Raw genomic sequence first — 21553 nt, 5'->3', positions numbered from 1 at the left:
AAGTTCCCACTCTTCCAATTCCCGAACAACTTGTGACTTGGCTCTACCTAGGTCCTCTGAGAAGTCAAAATCTTAAATTTGATGAGTGATACCATCAAGGCGAACCTAAAAAGTCATCTTCATGATATGAAGGTTAGCAAAGAATAACCTGTTCCGCTTTTTAAGCTGCCACTTGACAAATTGCAATTTCTTAACAAAGTGATATTATAAGTAGGACTCCTATCTCTCCACCACTGGGCCAATAAGTCATGAAGGGAAGGGTCTCATAGCCACATAAACTGAAACTTGAAGGGGGGATTTTTAGGAATCACCATAGAGGAAGTTGAAAGTTTGATAGGCCATTTATTAGAGCCCCTCCAATCAAGAATTTCAGAAGTAGTACATAGGCTACCACCAACCCAATAGCAAGAAACAAGAACCCTATCCAACCTCTCAAAGATTTCCTCCACACCACTCCTATTATTCCAAGTAAAGATTCCATTACATGGTTTAATATCAATTAAATTCAAGTGATCCACCCCCTTTTCTCCTCTAGACATAAAACTGAATTGAAATCACTAGCCACAACCTAAGGAAGAAGAGGAGTTGTTTCTCTAACATATCGAATATGGGTCCAAAGCAAGGTTTTACCATGAAAATCTATTGGGGCATACACACTAGTAACCAAAATATTCTCACCCGATTCCAAGCTTGAAGGAACCAAAGAAAGAGCAAAGGGGATAGAGATCCACCAATGCGAGACTATCTTCCTTGGATCCCAAAAAATGGCCAACCCTCCAGAAGCACCCACAACTCCAATGTATTGACACTGACCAAAACCCCAAACACTAGAAGCACACCGAAGCATGGAATCAACAGAAAGCTTAGTCTCCTGAATACAAAAAATATCTAGAGAATGAGCTGCAACCAAGTCATGAATAGCCTTTTGTTGAGTGATGCTATTCAACCCCCCAATATTCCAGGAAAGAATATTCATGAAAAAGATGGGGAAAATGAGCCACAATGGGATTGACAAACTCAGACTCCAAATGACCCATTTTTTACTACCCATTTTTAGTATTCATTTTTATGACTCATTTTTAGTACTTATTTTGATGTCCCATTTTTAGTACTCATTTTAATGACCCATTTTTATGACTCATTTTAATGACCCAGTTTGTATACCCATTTTTATGACTCATTTTGAGTACCCATTCTTATTACCCATTTTTAGAGGCATTGAAGGGAGTATGATTTGCATGTTAACTAGGGAATTTATTGTGTGTGGGCATCTATGCTTGAATGATATTTAGCATTCATTTGTATGTGTTTGAAAGAAATTGGACATTCATTTTTTTTTGTATTATCATTTTATGTGGAGTGTATCTACAAAACTATTTTGGCATTCATTGTGCAAAGTGTATGTAAAAATATTTTCAAACTTCAAAATTTTTACTTTTCGTGTGTATGTGTTTGTGAATGAACCTTGATTTAAATTATTGTGTGTGTGAAGGTTTGAAAGTTAACTATGACATTCATTGTGTGTGTGCATGAAATAACTTTAGTTATGTTTTTTTGTTGCATATGAATGTACATCTACTATCATTTTACATGGAGAGTATGTAGAAAATAATTTGACATTAAATTTGTTCGGATTATATATGGAAAAGAATTTCAAACTTGAATAATGTTTCATGTCTATGTGTGTGAATGAACTTTAGCTTTCATTGTATATGTTCACGGGTTTGAAAGTGAAAGTGAATGTTCATTTAATTACACCCACACATATACCCTTAACACAAATTGAATGCCAAAGTAACTTTTACTCACATAGTGAATATTAAAGCTAATTCATGCATTTTCACACACATGCACATAGGTGCGCACAAACAAGAACACATACACACATATATACATAGAGTGAATGTCAAAGTGTTCATTCAAACACATATGTGCACACATAATGAATGTCAAAGTTAACATTCAAACCCAAGTTCATCTCTCTCTCTCTCTCTCTCTCTCTCTCTCTCTCTCTCTCTCTCTCTCTCTCTCTCTCTCTCTCTCTCATGCGCACACATACATAGAGAATGTTCAAGTTAAATTTAAAACTTATACATAGTGAAAGCTAAGGTGTATTCAAACTTATTGTACATATATGTCAACAACATTGAATTTTGAAAGTATTTTGTAGATGTATTTCACGCAATGTAAATTTTAAAGTATTTTGTATATATACACAATAATAGCATAGTTCATTCACATGCACATGTGTGCACACATTGACTAAATGCCAAAATTTACATGCATGCTCACACACACAAAGTATTAAAGAACATGGTTGTTTGATTGACTTATTGATAATAGATGGAGATAATGATAATGATAAAAATTTAGATTAGAAGATAGGATATAAGATGATGATGTTATGATAATGATGAAAGTATTAATATGATGATGATGATGATTATGATGAGAAATAAAGGTTGATGATTTTGGAGGGATACAAAAGGACCACTTAGGATTTTGTGTCTAGACAAACTAAATTGATTGATTCAGTGATCAATGATAGTGGTAACATTGTTGATGATAAAAATAATGTGAGGATTGTGTTGTTGAAAATGAGAAATCTTGATGATGATAGTTTAGATTAAAATGGATCAATATTTGTAGCAAGGCTAACAACAAAAATTGATTGACAACTTGGATATCATGTTGGATTGCATGGTAAAATGGCTAATTGGTATTCCTCAAACATATCACACTAGGGGAAAGCTAGCTAACATTATGTGCTAATCACACACAAAACTAACTTCTTGACAAGGATATAACTAACCTTCACAAACAAGTATTCCTCAAACATATCACACTAGGGGAAAGCTAGCTAACATTATGTGCTACCAACAACATGCACACCACACAAAGGCCCTAACACATGCTTCATGGACAAGTATTCCACAAATATATCATGCTAGAGGCAAACTAGGTAGTATTATGTGCTACCAACGACATGCACAACACACGAAGGCCCAACACATGCTCATTATTAGAAAGAAAAATAGGGGATCACAAACCAAAGTTCTATGTCCCAAGTATTCTTTGTGTTGTATTTATATCGTATACTTAGTAGTAGGAGAAGAATAAGATATTAATATATACGTGGAGTAAGACAAGGTATTAAGGTAACATAAATTAAAAGATAGTCATAACATATTACACAACCACTGATCAATTTCCATATAATGATATAGCATATATTGTATTTCCATCATTCCATCATACATCTCTATTATCATTCATCTATCAAGATATATTCTTTATCTCTTCTTACATACATTACTTTTCTTACTCTATATGTCTCTTCTTGATTACTTCTCCTTATCTATTGCTCTATCATTACACTTTATCCTATTCTATACACATATTTTTCTAATGGGACATGTCCCTTACAAAATGTATTCCTGGGATAACTTATTAGCCAAGAGCTTTGTAACCCTATTGGGATGGTTTGCGATAGTTTTTCTTGCTCTGTGTTTGTACGGTACTTTTTTTCCTACTAACACACACAATGCCATACTAGAGAGTAAGCATTATCCACCCTAGGAAACTCTCAACCTAGGGTATCCTTCCTTCCCTATCAAGTACAACAAGGCCTAGGAGGCATCTTTCCTCCACAAAGACATTTCATGGGTATTCCCATCGAACCCTCTAAAATGTCACACTAATTAAGGCACTCAAGGAAATAAATGAACAATTAACTCACAACCACAAGCACTTGAACAAACATGCATCAAGCACAAACAAACACATGGGAAAGAACATGAACCAAAGATTCAAATATTTCAACATGGGATATGATACTAGATTTAATACCCCAAGTCATACACCCAGAACATTAGCCAGCTAACTAATTTATGTAAATAACAACCACAACCATTAAGATACAAAGACATTTTATCATACACAACAAAATGCACATAAGTGTCTCATAAAACACATTTACATGAGGGTAATGGCAACACAAATGACAACACCACTGTTACAAGAAAGGTGGCACTAGTAGAAGACTTACCAATCATATCCTAAAATCACTATGATGAGCCTACAAGAGGGGAACAACACTCATGATGATGATTGGGTACTAACCCATGATTGCACTCTCATGAGATAACACAATGGGATGATGAGAGAATCACCAACCTCAAATCCACACCAATACACTCTAACAACTCAAATAAATACCACAAAAAGCCACACATTTGTTTGTCTACTAGGAGCTGGCACCCCTTGATTAGGTGACTCAACCACTTCTTTCCAAAACAAGGAGTAGGAAGAGGTCACATTCACCTCTAATCTAATCAATAACAACCTCAAACAACACCTAGATACAAGGACAAGCCTTCACAATAGGTTGTCTTACTTGTAGATACAAGTCATCTACCAACTAGAGAAACAATAGGTCACTTACAAGCAATGGTATGCTTCCTAATACAAAGAGGTGCCATGAACTAAAATAGTTTTTGAATTTTTTTTAAAATCAAAGACATCTTTGATTTTGTCAATACAATCATCCTATTCAATTAATTATCAAACTTATACTTACAATTGATTCTTTATAGCTAGTCAATAGATATTAAGGTATTTCTAAGTAATATTAAGTGCTTGAATTCTTTTATTGCACACTAAGAAGAATTCAAGAGTGAAAATACAAATTAAAGATTAGAGATAAAAAAAATGCACAATGTGAGATTTATCCAAGAACACAAGGCAACAAGAAACAACAATGAGAGAAAATGGAAAACAAAAGAAGACGATTGCATAAAATGAGTGAGTATATACGAGAGGTGTGGAGGTATATAAACTAAAAAAATCCTACCTACCACCCTACCTAACTTGCCACATAGACAAGATTCCACATGTTCAAGTGACCTAAGAACCTAAGCATGATTCACACTAACAACCCCCCTCAAGCATAACTTAGGTGAGGCAAAAGAGTGGGTCCTGACATTAAATCCTAATAAGGTACTCAAGTACAATACCTAATTATAATGCACCCCATAAAGAAGAGGAGGAAACCTTGTGGGAAAAACTCCCCCTAAAAAATAAGAACTCTAATGCGAAGTACAAAACCCCATATGAGAATAAAATCCTTCCCATAAGAGAAGAGGAGAGAGATCATGTAGCCCACCCTCAATTAAGAACACCCCCAATAAAGAATCTCTTGCAGTGATGATAGATATCTGACAATGAATGTTGAAGATGATATAATATCCCGTGTCTAAATCTGACCCTATTGTGATGATTTGAGCTCCAAGGAATATTGTCAAACACTTGTCTTGAAAAGTTTGTGCTTGTTGTTCTTGTTTCAGTTTGTTTGGGTATGTTTTGATGATTGCTAATGATGACAAGAAGCTTTAAAAGAATGTAAATAATCTCAACAAATAACAAAGATGCAATGCAAGACTTCTCTTTGAGATATCCAATTTCTTTATGAAGATTGAAAATGACTATAACTGATTCTTAAAGCCAATAAGTATTTCTACAAACTCCTGGCATGCATACTAGTGATTCAATATAAACTAAATGAATAACTATAGCCAAGGCATTTCATCAAACAATTATCATGCAACCTCTCCTTCCTTTTATTGATATTCTATCTCATTACAATGCTAGTATAGAATGATGGGCTAGGACTATTGGCATTACAATGTAAGTCTGAATACTAAATGCAATTTTAGAGAGTTGGAAGTGATTTTTATTTCAAATAGATTATATATATACCAACTCATTTATGCCAAAACATACTCGGAAAGACAAGTTGTTCAATTTTATTGAAATCTTGAAATGCACATTTATATATGAATGTGACAACTGAAAGTGATTGATCTGCCTTAGTGATAAATGTTCTCCACCATATTAAACATTCAAAGGGCTCCAAATTCCATGGCATCCTCAAAGTGATGAAATATGCACCAAAGCGTAGGTGTTTTGCCTCAAGTTTACATGTCCCTTCCTAGAACTTTGCTACAGACTGTTGTAAGTTGCAATATGCACTTTGTGTGCCTACGTGGCTATGTAGAGAGGCACAAACAGTAAATGGAACCCTCCTCAATGATCTACCTTCATACCCTTGACTCTTCTTGAAGTAAAAAATGCCTCTCTAATGAGTAGCATGAGTCCCATGTGCCAAAGGAATTAAGGCACAACAACAACAACAATATTATTTGTAACAGTGAATACCTCTTTTTTAAGTCTTTGGTCTGCAACAAGTATTCTTCAAACCCTTGATGATAAACTTCAGAAACTTCACTAATTAAGCTCAATGGTGGACTCTGATATAAATCCACTCTTCTTAGAAGGTCTGGGTTTGCGTCTAACCTTTATCTTCCAAGGGGTTTCGTCCTCAAAATGATCCAGTCACTGAATATCAACAACAAGAGAAATTGCTTCAATATAATATTCTCATAACATGCTCTTGAAGAAAGACAAGGTTTGTTTATAAAGACTCCTCAAACTTCAAATCAATCTCCAAGCTCAATGTCCTGATTAATTTGAAAAACAGGCTTTAAGGACCTGAAACCTTTTACAAAAAGAACAAAAGATAGTTCAGCAGAGAACAACTAGACCAACATAAAACCAAAATACAAAAGACTGGCAAGAAGGCTAGTAAGCCGAATGGACAGCAAAAGACTAGGAACAACAAAGCATAAAAAACCAAAAAAAGACCTAGTCAGCTAACAACACCTACATAGACTTAAAAAGATCAGCAACCTTGATGACTAATAGGTCATAATTTGCCGAAGCAACTTTGAGCTCTTCGATTTCCTTGTTTGTCTTTTTCTCCCTCTTCTTGCCTTTGGTCCTCGTTCTTGGTCCTTGCACATCTCCCATGCCTTCCATGCCAGGTTCCCTCTCCAAGGATCCCTTCTCATTCTCCAGCTTACTGATCAGGATTTTGATGTTATCAGTCGAGGCCTTCAGAATGTTATAAATTTGTTCAACAATGCTTCTAAGATAGGTATCTGTTTTGTTGAGTCTGTTTTCAGCATCCACCATTCCCTGGTCCCTAGCAATATCATTGTTTTTTATTTCCTCCAGGGCCTTCTCCACTTGCTCAAACCTTGGGTTGAAGGCGTCCCTAATCTCTTCAGCTCTGGCAATAGTCTTTCCCAAATCATCAACATACTTAGCCATGGATTTACCTTCACCGATGCTAATTGTCTCCAGAATTTGAACCCTATGACTCAGTTTCTTGTTTTCCTCCACAAATTTCTTATGACTGTTTATGAGCCAGTCGAGGGTATCCACAAACCCCTTCAAACCCTCAACAAAAGGGTTTGAAGGGGGGTTTTTTTCACCATCCTTGGACTGATCAGTATTGGGTACATCTCCACCGGTAATATGTTCGGCATCACCATCAACACTCTGGTTGAAACCATCCCCCATAATCTCCTCCTCAACTTTTTGGTCTGCATCAGAATCCTTTCTCTTCTCTTTGTCCTTCGACTCCAACTCAGAATTGCCCTGCCTTTTCTTCTTTTTCCTTTTCTGAAAGGAAGATCTAGGTTTCTTCTTCTAAGGGGACAGAGAGTCATCCTTTTCAAATTTCTCAGAGACCTCCTCCTCCGAGGAAGAGTGAATCTGGAAGACCTTCTCTTTGCTTTTTTTCTTGCCCTTAGAAGAGGATGACTTAATGCTCACCTGTTTTCTTTTCTTACCAAATTCAACCTCAGAGTCCTCCAGACTCTCCTCAGTCTCGCTTTTCAAATCACCATCAAAATCCTCACCCACAGAAAAATCAGAGTCTAACCCTTCCTCCTCAGAATCAGAGATAGAAACCTGGGGGCGGGCGATTTGATTAGCTTTAATATGATCATAGATTAGAACCATAAGACCTTGGTGCATAGCAGTGTCTCCCTTAGGGTTCTCTCTATGGGATTTGATAGTGGCATTCATTGAGCAAATCAGGAAATAGGGTATGTTAACTTTGTCTTCATACCTGAAATGGTTGAGCAACATGAAATGGTAGCCATAAAATTTGGTAAATCTGCCATCCAAAGTGATGTAGCACATAATTGCAAACAGAACCTCCCTCCAAGGCTTAGCAAAAGCCCTGGGAGGGTAGTAGGTCTTGCTAAGCTTAACCAGGCGCTTCTTCTCCTTAGTAGTTTCAGGGTATTGCTCGATGGTCTCCTTGCTAAGATTTTTGTCCCTATAGAAATTACTTCCCTCCCTCCAGAGACTCGTCACCTGAGCAATGAGGTCTTTGTCAATGGAGATAGTTTGATCTCCCATCTTTAGGGTGCCCTTCTTCCATTTTTTGCTGAAAAACTTAGTGATTTTAGCATCCCTCCCATGGAGTCTTTCCATATACTTCATTAGCCCGCCCCTCTACAAGATACTCCAGATTTCCTCCTTTTGTTTCCATTCCTTACAATTACTGGGCTCGTAGCGACTCCTGTTACCTCCCATGATTTCACAACTCAAACCAGAAAATCGAGAGTTGCAAATAGCTAAAGGAAATAAATTTCTCGAAGCGACCCCAAAAACCCAGAAAGCATAGGAGAAGGTGGCATTCGTCTTATCATTATTGGTACTAACACAATAATAATTAATATTAGCCCTTCAAGTCATGTTATTAATCATTATATAATCCATTTAAAATCTTTGAGGTGCAGTTATATCGATCCATGAAAATGATCAATCTGGCATCATTGAGGAGATCCTCTTCACCCTTCCAGGTAATCATGTTGTCATGAGTGACCGCCACGTTAACTGCCCAGTCAACGGGGCCATTTGCTTCACGATAAATGTGAGAGATAAAACATTTATCAAAGGTTTTAATAAGATCCCTAGCAGCCTTAATGATATTGTTGATAGTCCATGAGGGCTTAGTAATTCCTTTAAGGCAGTTAATGATATTATTAGAGTCCCCCTTGATCCAGAGGTAAGAACAGTTCCACCTTTTAGCGAGAAGGATGCCTTGGAGAGCAGCCATAGCTTCCACCATGTGGTTAGTTTGGAAACCTATAGGGACAACAACAATTTCCTTACAAATGCCATTTTCATCTCTGAGAATTGCACCACATCCCGCTGGTCTAGGATTGCCTTTAGCATCACCGTCAAAGCTGATTTTGAACCATCCATGAGGGGGAGAGTACCATTTATCTTCAAGTCTCTTACTTTGTTTAGAATCAATCCTAACAACACTCTTCAAGTTCCAGGAGTTGAGGATGTGAGCTTCCAAGCAATTGGTAGGATTGCAAGGTTCTCCAATGATCCCAAGGTTCTCCACTATTGCCCTTTGAATTTTTTGAAAAACAATACCTTGGGGGAGAGAAGTATCCCTGAAGATGTGATTATTCCTTTCTTTCCAAATCCCCCATAGGATGTAAGGGAGAGAGAGCTTCCACAAAGTTATCAAAGAGGGATTAGGCCAATGGTAACTCCAAGAATAGAACAAATCTTGAATAGAGTTAGAAAACACCCATTCCATACAAAAATTCTTAAGAAAGATTTCCCAAATAGAGACAGTGAAAGAACAGTGAATATCCAAGTGGTCCACAGACTCTTCCTCCTCATGACACAAAACACACCTATTGGGGAGATTAAAACCTCTAATCTTCAGTTTGTCTAGTGTCAAAAATTTTGTTTTGGAGAATAGTCCAATAGAAGATATTGATCTTCGAAGTAAGACCCTTAATCCAAGCTTTAGACTAGAAGGGGTTCTTTGAGGGGGCTGGAGTCAAATAAATCCTCCTTTACTTTTAATTCCTCATTAAGGCCCGATTTCCCATAAAAGATATATTAATAACATTTAAAATGTTATTTCATTAAAACTTAGGGAAAACATTTAATATTTCATTAAGATTTGCATTCATAATTAATTCCTCAAATGGCCCCCTTTTCATGATGAATTGACCCTCAAGTTATAACTTATATTATCACCTTTTAATAAATAATTATCATTTAGGTCAATTAAACATTAATAACTTCTCAAATATTCATTATTTTTCAAACCCGTCTAAACCAAAGGGTCAATAAGTGCATCCATTGCACATCTGACTGCCTTACTAAAAATAGTAGGGGTCCCTCTCAATCAACCACTAACTTAATATAAATAGTAAGTGTGTGGAACAGAGTCAAACGAAGGCCAAACTGAACCAAACAAACAATCCTAAACACTTCTGACCTCTGAAATGGAAATAAGCCTCACACTGCTAATTGGGACCCTCTAACCATCAATTTTAGCCTACGAGGGCCAATAATAGGCTAATCCAACCATAAACCATATCATCCCAAAAAGGGGACACTATAGCTCGTCATCCCTGAAATTGCTTGTCCTTAAGCAATCTCATAAATAAAATAACACACTAGTCCACCCGTGTCCCAAGGGAAGAACTATGTAATGTCCCTCATATCACCAATGAGCTCCTGTAACACCAACACCAATAGCACTAATAATACCTGTCAAACCAAATCAATTCCAACAGTAGGTGTCACTATAGTATAACCCTCATGAGGAAGCAACTTAGAGTGTTGACAAAGTTTGCTTCCCAACTTTGCGCCAAGCAAGTTGTCATCCACATTATTAAGCATATGTGCCACTAAATTGCACATCCAAGATAGGTCATATACATGAGGATCAAAAGTAAAACCGTAGGCACTTCTCACTATGTAAACACTTGAAAACTCCTCAGCAAACCCTGTCTGAAGACCCGATGCACTGGAAGGGTCCCAAACACTATGATCAATACTCATCTCATGACTGGGGTCAAGAGAGTGATCAACATCTAATTCAAAAAGGGGATTATCATAAGACAATGCAACATATACCTCAAATAAGGGATTGTTCACAAATTGAACAATACCTTCATGTTGATCTAAATCATTCAACTCTGAACCCCCATCATCTGACTCATCACCAAAAACACCTACGGTAGATGTAACTATAGGAAAACCTGGTGCAACATGTGATTGTTTGTTGCTCTCAAGGGATGCACTCATCCCATCTGTATCTACATCACTCACCTCATGATAAGCAATATCATGTGTGCTATCATTAGTGCACACATCACCTAAGGTATTGTTGCTATGTACCTCAAAAGATGGCTCAACTGGTAAGGTAGAAGTTGTTGATATGACAATATCTTCACACACTTCCACCTCAAATGTAATTGCATGTCCATTCAAGTCACTGTCTTGGGATTCATTGCCAACCAATGAATTTTCTGATTTATTTTCCAAGGTCTGATTTGAAAAATCAGATTTGTTGTGGCATGACTCCTCCACACACAATGCATCAATCGTACCTAAATCCCAAGTATCTTCACTTGACAATGTTATAGAACCATCAATCTCATGTGTAGTAATTGTTGTCTCATGCTGACGCATAGGAACCTTACTGCTATCATGAAAATCAGAACTATTGTGGCTCATATTCTCCATGCATTCTCTATGTTTGACACTCATATATTGCGTGCCAACATTCAAAGATTCTTCCACAACATTTTTTGCACTAACCGTGACATCTAAACCACCGTCATTCTCTAGAGGAGGTATGTTGTCATAAAATAGAATCAGGAGCTACATCATACTTATCTATAGTATCATCAAAAGACTCAACCAAAACTTCATCCTCTGCTAACTGTGCATTACCATGTGCTGGTTCAAGAGATTCCTTCAAGGGAAAATGAAGTGTATCATGTGCCATACTTTATGTCCCATGGCTGCAATGTAAATCAGCATGTGTATAAGTCTCCTTAACCACCTTATCTCTGCATTGGTGTTTAGGCTCCCAAAAACCTTTGCAAGTGAAGCATAGACCTTGTCTTCTCATTTCATTCTTTCGCATTATGGGAGTTCCTATAACCTGTTCATTTAGTTTAGATGTAGAACCATCTTCATTATCTTCTTTAGTATATCTACCATACCTGCTCACTTTGTGCCCATGACTAAATTGTGTCCCTTTAGATGAAATTTTCTCCTTATACACCCTCCTAATACACTTTACCAACCCAATCTCTTAAGGCCTATAGGTGACAAAAAAATTTAGATAATCATGAAGAGAGTACTGGCCTTTAAATTCATCTAGCAAACTCTATTAAATTTCAAAGATTCGAAGAGCTTCTCATTCACATCTTTCCCTTATCTTGATGGCATCCTATTCAATCTCTTCCCTGGATTTTCCTACAATACTGTAGCAACCCATAACTGAAACTTATGTACACTGTTCATTCAAATGATGCAATGTGCGATCTCTGAATATTTAATTGAAACCCCAACAGAATGACAAGAAACCTCTTTGATACCACTATAATATCCCTTGTCTAAATCTAACCTTGTTGTGATGATTTGAGCTCCAAGGAATATTGTTAAACACTTTTCTTGCAAAGTCTGTGCTTGTTGTTCTTGTTTCAATTTATTTGGGTTTTTTTTTAGGATTGCTAATGATGACAAAAAGATTTAAAAAAATGTAAATAAGCTTAACAAATAACAGAGATGCAATGCAAGACTTCTCTTTTAGATATCCAATGGCTTTATGAAGATTGAAAATGACTATAACTGATTCTTATAGCCAATAAGCATTTCTACAAATACTTGGCATGCATACTAGTGATTCAATATAAACTGAATGAATAACTAAAGCCAAGGCATTTCATCAAATAGTTATCATGCAACCTCTCCTTCCTTTTATTGATATTTAATCTCATTACAATGCTAGTATAGAATGATGAGCCATGACTCTTGGCATTACAATGTAAGTCTGAATACTAAATGCAATTTTAGAGAGCTGGAAGTGAATGTTATTTCAAATAGATTATATATACCAACTCATTTATGCCAAAACATACTCAGAAAGACAAGTTGTTCACTTTTATTGAAATATGGAAATGCACATTTATCTATGAATGTGACAACTGAAAGTGATCGATCTGCCTTAGTGATAAATTTTTTCCACCATATTAAACATTCAAAGGGCTCCAAAGTCCATGATATCCTCAAAGTGATGAAATATGCACCAAAGCTCAAGTGTTTTGCCTTAAGTTTAAATGTCTCTACCTAGAACTTTGCTATAGACTGTTGTAAGTTGCAATTTGCACTTTGTGTGCCCACATGGCTATGTAGAGAGGCACACACAACAAATAGAACCCTCATCAATGATATACCTTCATACCCTTGACTCTTCTTGAAGTAAAATATGCCTCAATAATGAGCAACATGAATCCCACGTGCCAAATGAATTAAAGCACAACAACAACAATATTCTTTGTAATAGTGAATACCTCTTTTTTAAGTCTTCAATCAGAAACAAGTATTCTTTAAACCCTTGATGGTAAATTTAAAGAAACTTCACTAATTAAGCTCAATGGTGGACTCATATATAAACCCACACTTCTTAGAAGGTCTGGGATTGCATCCAACCTACAGCTTCCAAGGGGTTTCATCCTCAGAATGATCTAGTCATAGAATATCAACAATAAGAGAAATTGCTTCAATATAATACTTTCATAACATGCTCTTGAAGGAAGACAAGGTTTGTTTATAAAGACTCCTCAAACTCCAAATCAATATCCACGCTCAATGTGGGATAAATCCTCCTTTACTTTTAATTCCTCCTTAAGGCTCAATTTCCCATAAAAGACACATTAATAACATTTAAAATGTTATTTCATTAAAACTTAGGGAAAATATTTAATATTTCATTAAGATTTGTATTCATAATTAATTCCTCAAATGGACCCCCTTTCATGATGAATTGACCCTCAAGTTATAACTTATATTATCACCTTTTAATAAATTATTATTATTTAGGCCAATTAAAGATTAATAACTTTTCGAATATTCATTATTTTTCAATCCCATCTGAACCAGAGGGTCAATAACTGCATCCACTGTGCATCTGATTACCTTATTTAAAATAGCAAGGGTCCCTCTCAATCAACCACTAACTTACTATAAATAGTAAGTGTGTGGAACAGAGTCAAACAAAGGCCAAACTGAACCAAACGAAAAGTAATCCTAAACACTTCTGACCTCCGGAATGGAAATAAGCCTCCTGCACTGCCAATTGGGACCCTCTAATCGTCAGTCTTATCCTACAAGGGCCAATAATAGGACAATCCAACCATAAACCATATCATCCCAAAAAGGGGACAATACAGATGATTCAAGCCCATTGAAAGGGAATCCTCCCCTTAGGAAAAAATAAAATGATAGAAGTATGCAAGTTATCTTCCCATTCCTGAAAAGAATATAAGAGAAGAAAACTCAATATATATGATGCCTCTTAACACTTCTCAAGTGTCCCCATGTCAATGTCGAAAGGTACCATAGCCAAATTAAGTGTTCTAAGCCACAATGATGAAGATGACAATCTAGAATATGATGAAGACTCATGCAAATCCTAGCTTGAAGACAATGATGATCCCTCTGAATCATGCTCAAATATCTCCACAATAATGTCAAATTGTAAAAAAGGATGATATAGAGATGGAACAAGAGGTTCTAAAGATGTGCCCATAAAATCAAAAGAAGATGATGCAACTCCATAGGAGTTGAAATGCTAAAATTAGGAGCCTCAACCTAGGGATGCAAAGTAAGGTCTTATTCATTCACTATCTCCACTTCCTCAATCCTCAATGAGGTTGGATACAATTAGGTCCAACTTCAATCCTCAATGAGGTTGGATACAATTATTAATTGTTTCTCTTGTGGATATAATATGATTGGATATGTTTATGCAAGGATTTAGGTAAAATGATAGGAAATTGACAATATTCAACATGAACATAATCAAGAGACAAAAAGAACCTATGCGAACAATTTGGAGTTGAAAGTGTCATACTATGGAGATAGGCACCCTATTCCTATAGGTGTCTTCATCAATTGAGGCTTGAAATTCTGAATCAGGATTCTCTATAGATATTTCCCTCCAAAATTTAGCTTAAAAGTTTTAAATAGGCGAGCTAATGGACATAGTCCAAGGGTTTTTGCCTATTCAAATTCTGGGACTATGCATCTCAATTAGCTTTGCATAATCATGCAACTTTTAACTGCCAAACCTGTAATGTGCATCTATGAAGAGGGAAAATTTTGTATTGTATAGGGGATTTCCTAAGTCAAACCCTGTGTTGATGTTCCCACCTCCACTAAAACTATGATAATGTAAAAGAGAGATTCCCCTAGTACAGTAGAGGCTAAATCATAATTGAAATACTGAAATAAAATGATATTACCTTAGCATTCATAATTGTGGTGATGCAATGCTCTTTAGAAAAGTTCTTCAAGTCTTGATGCAATGACATGACATGATAAAATCAATCATAAAAGCACACTTTAGTGTAGGTTGCTATAACTTTTTGCTCCATAATGCTCAAATTTGAAGATATTGTTCAATGATTAGGAACTTGATTAATGATAGATTGGATACCTTATTAATGAGAAACAATTAATTTATATGTTTCACAAGGTATATCCTAGTTTAAGTTGACTTCCAATGATCATATAAAATATCAGGATCAGATCACAAATGGTAGGAATCAACATTCACACACATTTGAATTTGGGCTACTTTTGGAGGTACTAGGGTGCTAGTCACCATAGTCCACTAAAAAAGGGACTAGAGAAAGGTCCTTGTAGAGTGTCAAGTCTCTATACATGGGATTTGGTCACAACATCAGCATATAATGACAGTTTGGATGTGATAGGACCAAAATAGGTTTTAAATGAGCTAGGAGGAAAGACACTAAGTCAAGGGTCCAAAAAGAGAGTGAAATTATAAAGGGGTGCAAATTTTTGACACTACATTTAGCCCCTACTTTAGTGGGAATGTGAACTTATGCTCATACTCAGTTTAGTAGAGAAAGAGTTGCAGGGTGCAAGACTAACAAGGAATAAGATGTCACTAAGTTGAGAGAACAAGCCCCCAAGCTTAGGATCTTATCTACTCACACAACAACATCCAAAGCAGGATACACAAAACATAGGACAAAATAGAAGGGGAACAAAAAGACACAAACAAAGGGGTTAGCACTAAAAACAAAGTCTCCAAGTCAACTAGTTGAAGAGTCTTGATAGCAAATGTCTCAATCACTAATATCATTCTTGGAATAATATTACAAGAGCACAATCATATTTCTAAGAAGAGAAGACACCAATTGATGAGACAAGGACTGATGGAATCACAACTAGCAATATGTTAGGGGTCAATGGAGAAAGTGTTATGTTGGGCGATTCATGTTAAAGGCATGGATTCTATTGGCTAGCAAGTTGCATTGTGCTATGCGATCCATGGAATGCATGAATTTTATTAGACAACAAATTTCATAATGTTGTGTAATTTGTGTAGCACAACAAATAATTAATTTAGAAAACTCCATTGTGCTAGGTAACGAACAACAACAATCATACTAACAAGTTGTGTTATGCTAGATGAAAAATGCTCAGGGAGTGGAAAGTAACGACAAAGATCAAACTAGAAATCCTCACTAGACTAGTTGACCAATGCCACAGGGTGCATAAAACATGTTTGTTAAAGGATCAAGCTAGCAAGTTTTGTTATGCTAGAATATTGGGATGAATAATATGGATGATATTGGCTATTAAGGTGTTTTATGCTAGGTGATCCATAAATCATCAATGCCTCAAAAGATCACAATAGTAAGCCACACTATGCTAGATGATCAAAACAAAGTTTAAATTTCATGCAAGTTGCCAGAGCTAGATTGATAACCATGCCTCAAGGAGCTTTATGCAACACAACACCACCACCTGAGAGGTACAACAATAAATAAAATGAGAAACAAGGAGGCCTCATATGTCCCCCTTAAGATGTCAACATATTTTCATATCAATAGCATAATGAAGATAGAGATCCACATCAAGGATAAAAAAACCTTCAACACCAAGGAGATATCCTTAACAAAAATGCATGTGTCCATGCTAAGAAGGGGGTTCTTATAAAAGATGTAGATCATCATGCAAGAAAGAGATTAGTTGTAAAGAGATTCTTATGAAGGATACATTGCTATCAAAGGGGGAGGAAGATATATTTTTGTAAAGATATCTACCTCCATAAAGAAGGGAGATCTTTTAGTGCCCCTCCCATGACTCATCCTTTATGGGAGGGTGAGATATACACTTTTAGATTTGTGCTATGATAGTCTCTTTGACATTACTGGATTCATTATGATTTATGTGGATGAAGTTATGTCTTGGACTAATATGTTGATTAGTTTTATGCACTCACTATTCATGTATGGATTATAATGCTTATGAGGTTATGATGGCATCTTGATTATGGTAACCCTATTCCATGATTATGATGATGATTGTGATTGTCTTCTAGTGTCTTCATGATAGGGATGGTGGCATACCACTCATTGCAAGCATGATATGGCATTGCGATTCTGTATCACTTGCTTATTCATTTATGATATATTTTGTATATGTTGTATCATGGTTATTGGTGATTGCAGGATTGCAGGTACCAAACATCGAGTCCACTTGGTCTCACAGGTCTGAGTGCATCTTTATCCCAATGGCAAGTTGTTGGAGATGGCATGTGTTTCCCTCTTACACTCTAGGCTTAAGTTGTTCACCTTGTCAATTGTGTTGTGGCGCAAGTTGGTGGTTAGAGTCTTGTATCAATGTTTGACCCTATGTCGGGTTGCTTGACATGTTGTGAGTATGTGATTTATATTTAGTTAATATAATATTAATACTATAGTTGATTTATGTGATAGTTTGATTATATTTGATATTTATTTGTATTGGCTTGGTTAATGATTATTGAGCTTGATTTATTTATTTAATTAATTTATTGTTTATTAGCTATTATTAATTATTTAGTTTGTTAATGTTTTCTTATGATTGGTTGATTTTATATTTAATTGGATTTTATTGTGTTAGCTTTTATTTGTTTAATTTGTTGTTTATTAATTGGTTTTGATTTATTATTTATTATTTATTTATTGGGCCTTTTTGGATTATTTTAATTAAGTTATATAGTTGAGGCTCTGATAATTATTTGTAATTAAATTATTGGGATTTTATATTTTATTTGCCCATAAAGCTTGTTTTACTCTTTTGATGTATTAATACTCTTTTATTATTGATTAAGTGATTAAAATATTAAATATGATATATTATATAGTTTACCTACCCTTTTACCCTATTGGTTGAGTTGTGGGAGGTAAGTAAATAATACTATTAATATTACTTGCATCGATTTTATGCATGGTGGGTGTAATATATAGTTTTATAGAATCTTTTGATTGGTTGATATTTTTTAATAGTTTTGAATTAATTATCTATTTATTCAATTTTATGAGAATGTTGCCAGGTTACCATACGGAAGAATTTTGTTTGCATTTTGGAATTGGAATAGGATTGAAGCTTGGATTGTTGGATATTTTTCATGATTGCAATTTGGACTTTTCTCTTCTTTGAATTCTTTTGTCATTTCTACGAATTTCTAGGTTGGAGTTTCAACTCTACTTTGGAGTTTCATTTTGAAAATATTGTCTTCATTGTGTTTGTTGAAAGATTCATTGTTAGATATATTTGAGTGTTTTAAGATCACAATTTAGTTTGGGGAAAATATTTGTATATACTTTTGTGTATGTGTGTGATATTGGCATAATCTGAAAAGAGAGTGTTGTCGGGAATAAATGTTCTGTATTTCCAATATGATTCTATGTTTTTCTCCTTCTCGATGGTCTTGTCAGGCTTTCAAATTCCTTTGTAATTATGTTTCGTGTTCCATTGTGCTTTATTGCATCTCCTTGTGTCATTCTGTGAGTTTGATGTAATTCTAAGTATGACTGTGTAAAGGAGGTGTAGGGATTCGGTGTTGAATTTCATCGGTTAGACTTTTTCAGTCCAATTTATGTTGGTATGGCTTTATTTTGTTCTCCCACACCTTTTTGGAGCTTCATCTATTCATTTTGGGAGCCTATGTGCGATTTGCGTAAGTTTCGTCAATTTGTTTGTCCATTTTCTTTTATTTTTTATCTTTGAACTCTATGTGCTAATGTTTGGCATAGGTGTGCTAATATTTGGCCCAAATGCATTAATCTAGCCTGTGGATACGCTAGACTAGTCTTTTTATGCACTGTTCTACTCTGTGATGTCAGTTTTCTCAGTTTTGCTATGTTTGATCATGTTTTCAGGAGACAAGTGTTTACCCAAGGCTAACATGTTTATTGTTGATGTTTTTAGAGTTGGTTTTGATTTTATATTGATCCTTTCATGATTTTATATGCCTCCAGTAGGATGATTTGTGTCTTATCATTGAGGGTTGTCCATATGTGATGCTTAGCTCCAGCAAGAGGATGAATGCCTTGTTGTTGAGGAACGGTTATGAGACCTCTAGTGGGATACTTGTGCCTCACTATTGAGGATTGGTATTGATTTTTAATTATCTTTGATCTCATGTATTTTCCTTGCTTCATTATTGTATTGATTTGGTGGAGGCTCTTGCTTTGCATATGGGTATATGCTTTAGTTTGTATCAGTGATGTTGTGATTGTGTTTATGTCTTTGGAGAGCATTCACGATGTTGATGTGATGTTATTTTGGTTATGTTTCACCCTAAGGTATTGGTCTATGATTAAGGGGAGTGGGCTCTTGCATGTGTGGATCGAGGTTGTGAGAAATAGACCGCTGGGGTCTAGACCAACCAAAGAACCACATCAAGAGTTTTTCTTTGTAATTGCAAGTGATAACCTAATAATTGATTAGTGCGTTTGGGTAATTAGGAATTCATTTAATCAAGATAATGAAATTGGTTTATTATGCCCCACCCTCATAGCCTTTGAGTGGAGACTTGAGATGAGCTTTAGAAGACCGTGGATAATTGACAAAGGTTCCAACTCACACTCAAGACCTAAGCTGACACCTATCAACCAAAGGACACGATATGACCTAACAAGACTCAAATATAGTAAATCAACACCAAAGTACAACACATGACTAAATCAATGCAATCAACCTCCAGAGGTGAAATCAATCAAATTAACACTTAAGGAACTAGGACTCAAATGTAGGAAGAGTGTCATCACATGCTATCAAATGATATAATAGAACTCTTACCCAGCATCTATGATACACATGCGGAACCATCTCAACCTTAGAGGAAATCAAGGGAGTTTGGTTTATCTGGTTACTAGATCTGCTACCTCACATTGCTGCACTAGAAATCCAATCATGAGATGGGAATACACACACATATTTCTTATCTTATTAAGATGAGTTACTTCTACCCAAGCCACTTATTATTAATCTATTATGTTATCACTTGATCATTACAAAACACCTCCAATGAGTTATCCAGACATTCTAGACCTCGACTCCACAACACAACGAATCCTAGCAGTCTATTCCTCGTGACCTCGGCAAACTCATGGAAGACCACTCTGCCTAACCATGCTCCTAGGACATAGGTTAAAACATACATCCAAAGAACATAATATAACATCAAGAAGGCTCACAAATTATATACAAACAATCATAACAAACTGAAAACAATCTACCCATGAAAAAGCACATAAAGCCATACACATGGAAGAGGGCCTTCACCAAATCATCACAAAGGAAAAACCAATCATGAATGCAATCCATAAATGGAATAAAAACCATAGAAAATCTTCTATAGTGATTTATAGCACATCCCACTAGAGTTATACAATCAATCTCTCAACGGCGAGGGTCTCTCCCAATCGTCAAAGCCACATAACACATACGAACACCTTAATGATAAGGTATGAATACTCTTACCATAGTACAAGAAACCTTATAAGGGATCAAAATACATCATAACAAACTCTGAAAAATTCCAATACATATTGTACAAGCCTCTGTAATATTCACACAAACCAAAGATGCACTCAAACATGCTAAAACCTGACTTCCAGAGACCCTCGAGACATCTCAACGCCTCTGAAACCTAGGATAACATTCTTGCTATGTATGGTAGCATTTATTGTCAATGTGATGGTGTTTCTGGTCTCTAGGGTGGTGTTTCTGGTTATTTTGCTTGAATCTACAAATTAGTACATCAGCTCTCATGGTAAGTTTGTCACAGCATATGGTATGAACTGTGGAGTTCTTGGCATTTATGGTGGCATTCTTGGTATGTAGGGTTGCATTTCTCATATTTTATGCAGTGTTCCTGGGTGTTTCCATGGTATTTTTGGTAAAAGTGTAGAGAACAGTTCAATGCAAAGGCATATGGCTTAGGAGGAGTCTCAGGAAGACTCAAGGGTACAAAATGACCCTCATACCAAACACAGGTGGTCTAAAACATTAAAATATCATCATAGGCAATCAACATATTCACAAGATAGCCACTGAAAGAAAGTTGAAGAAGAAAATCCCTCTCCCACTGAGCATACACAGAGAAATAGGAGCCCAAACCACAGAGGAGAGAGGGAAGAAAGTAACAATCAACAAGAATGAACTCAAACAAGATAGAAAAGGTCCAAAAATATCGAAGACAAGTGGAAGGAAATATCCACACTTCCACAGACTAGTCACAAAGAAACACAACACTCCTAATGAAAACAGGAAGCCA

This window comes from Cryptomeria japonica, chromosome 7 (genome assembly GCF_030272615.1).
Source record: "Cryptomeria japonica chromosome 7, Sugi_1.0, whole genome shotgun sequence".
Classification (NCBI taxonomy): Eukaryota; Viridiplantae; Streptophyta; class Pinopsida; order Cupressales; family Cupressaceae; genus Cryptomeria; species Cryptomeria japonica.
Note: the sequence above shows the minus strand (reverse complement) of the source record.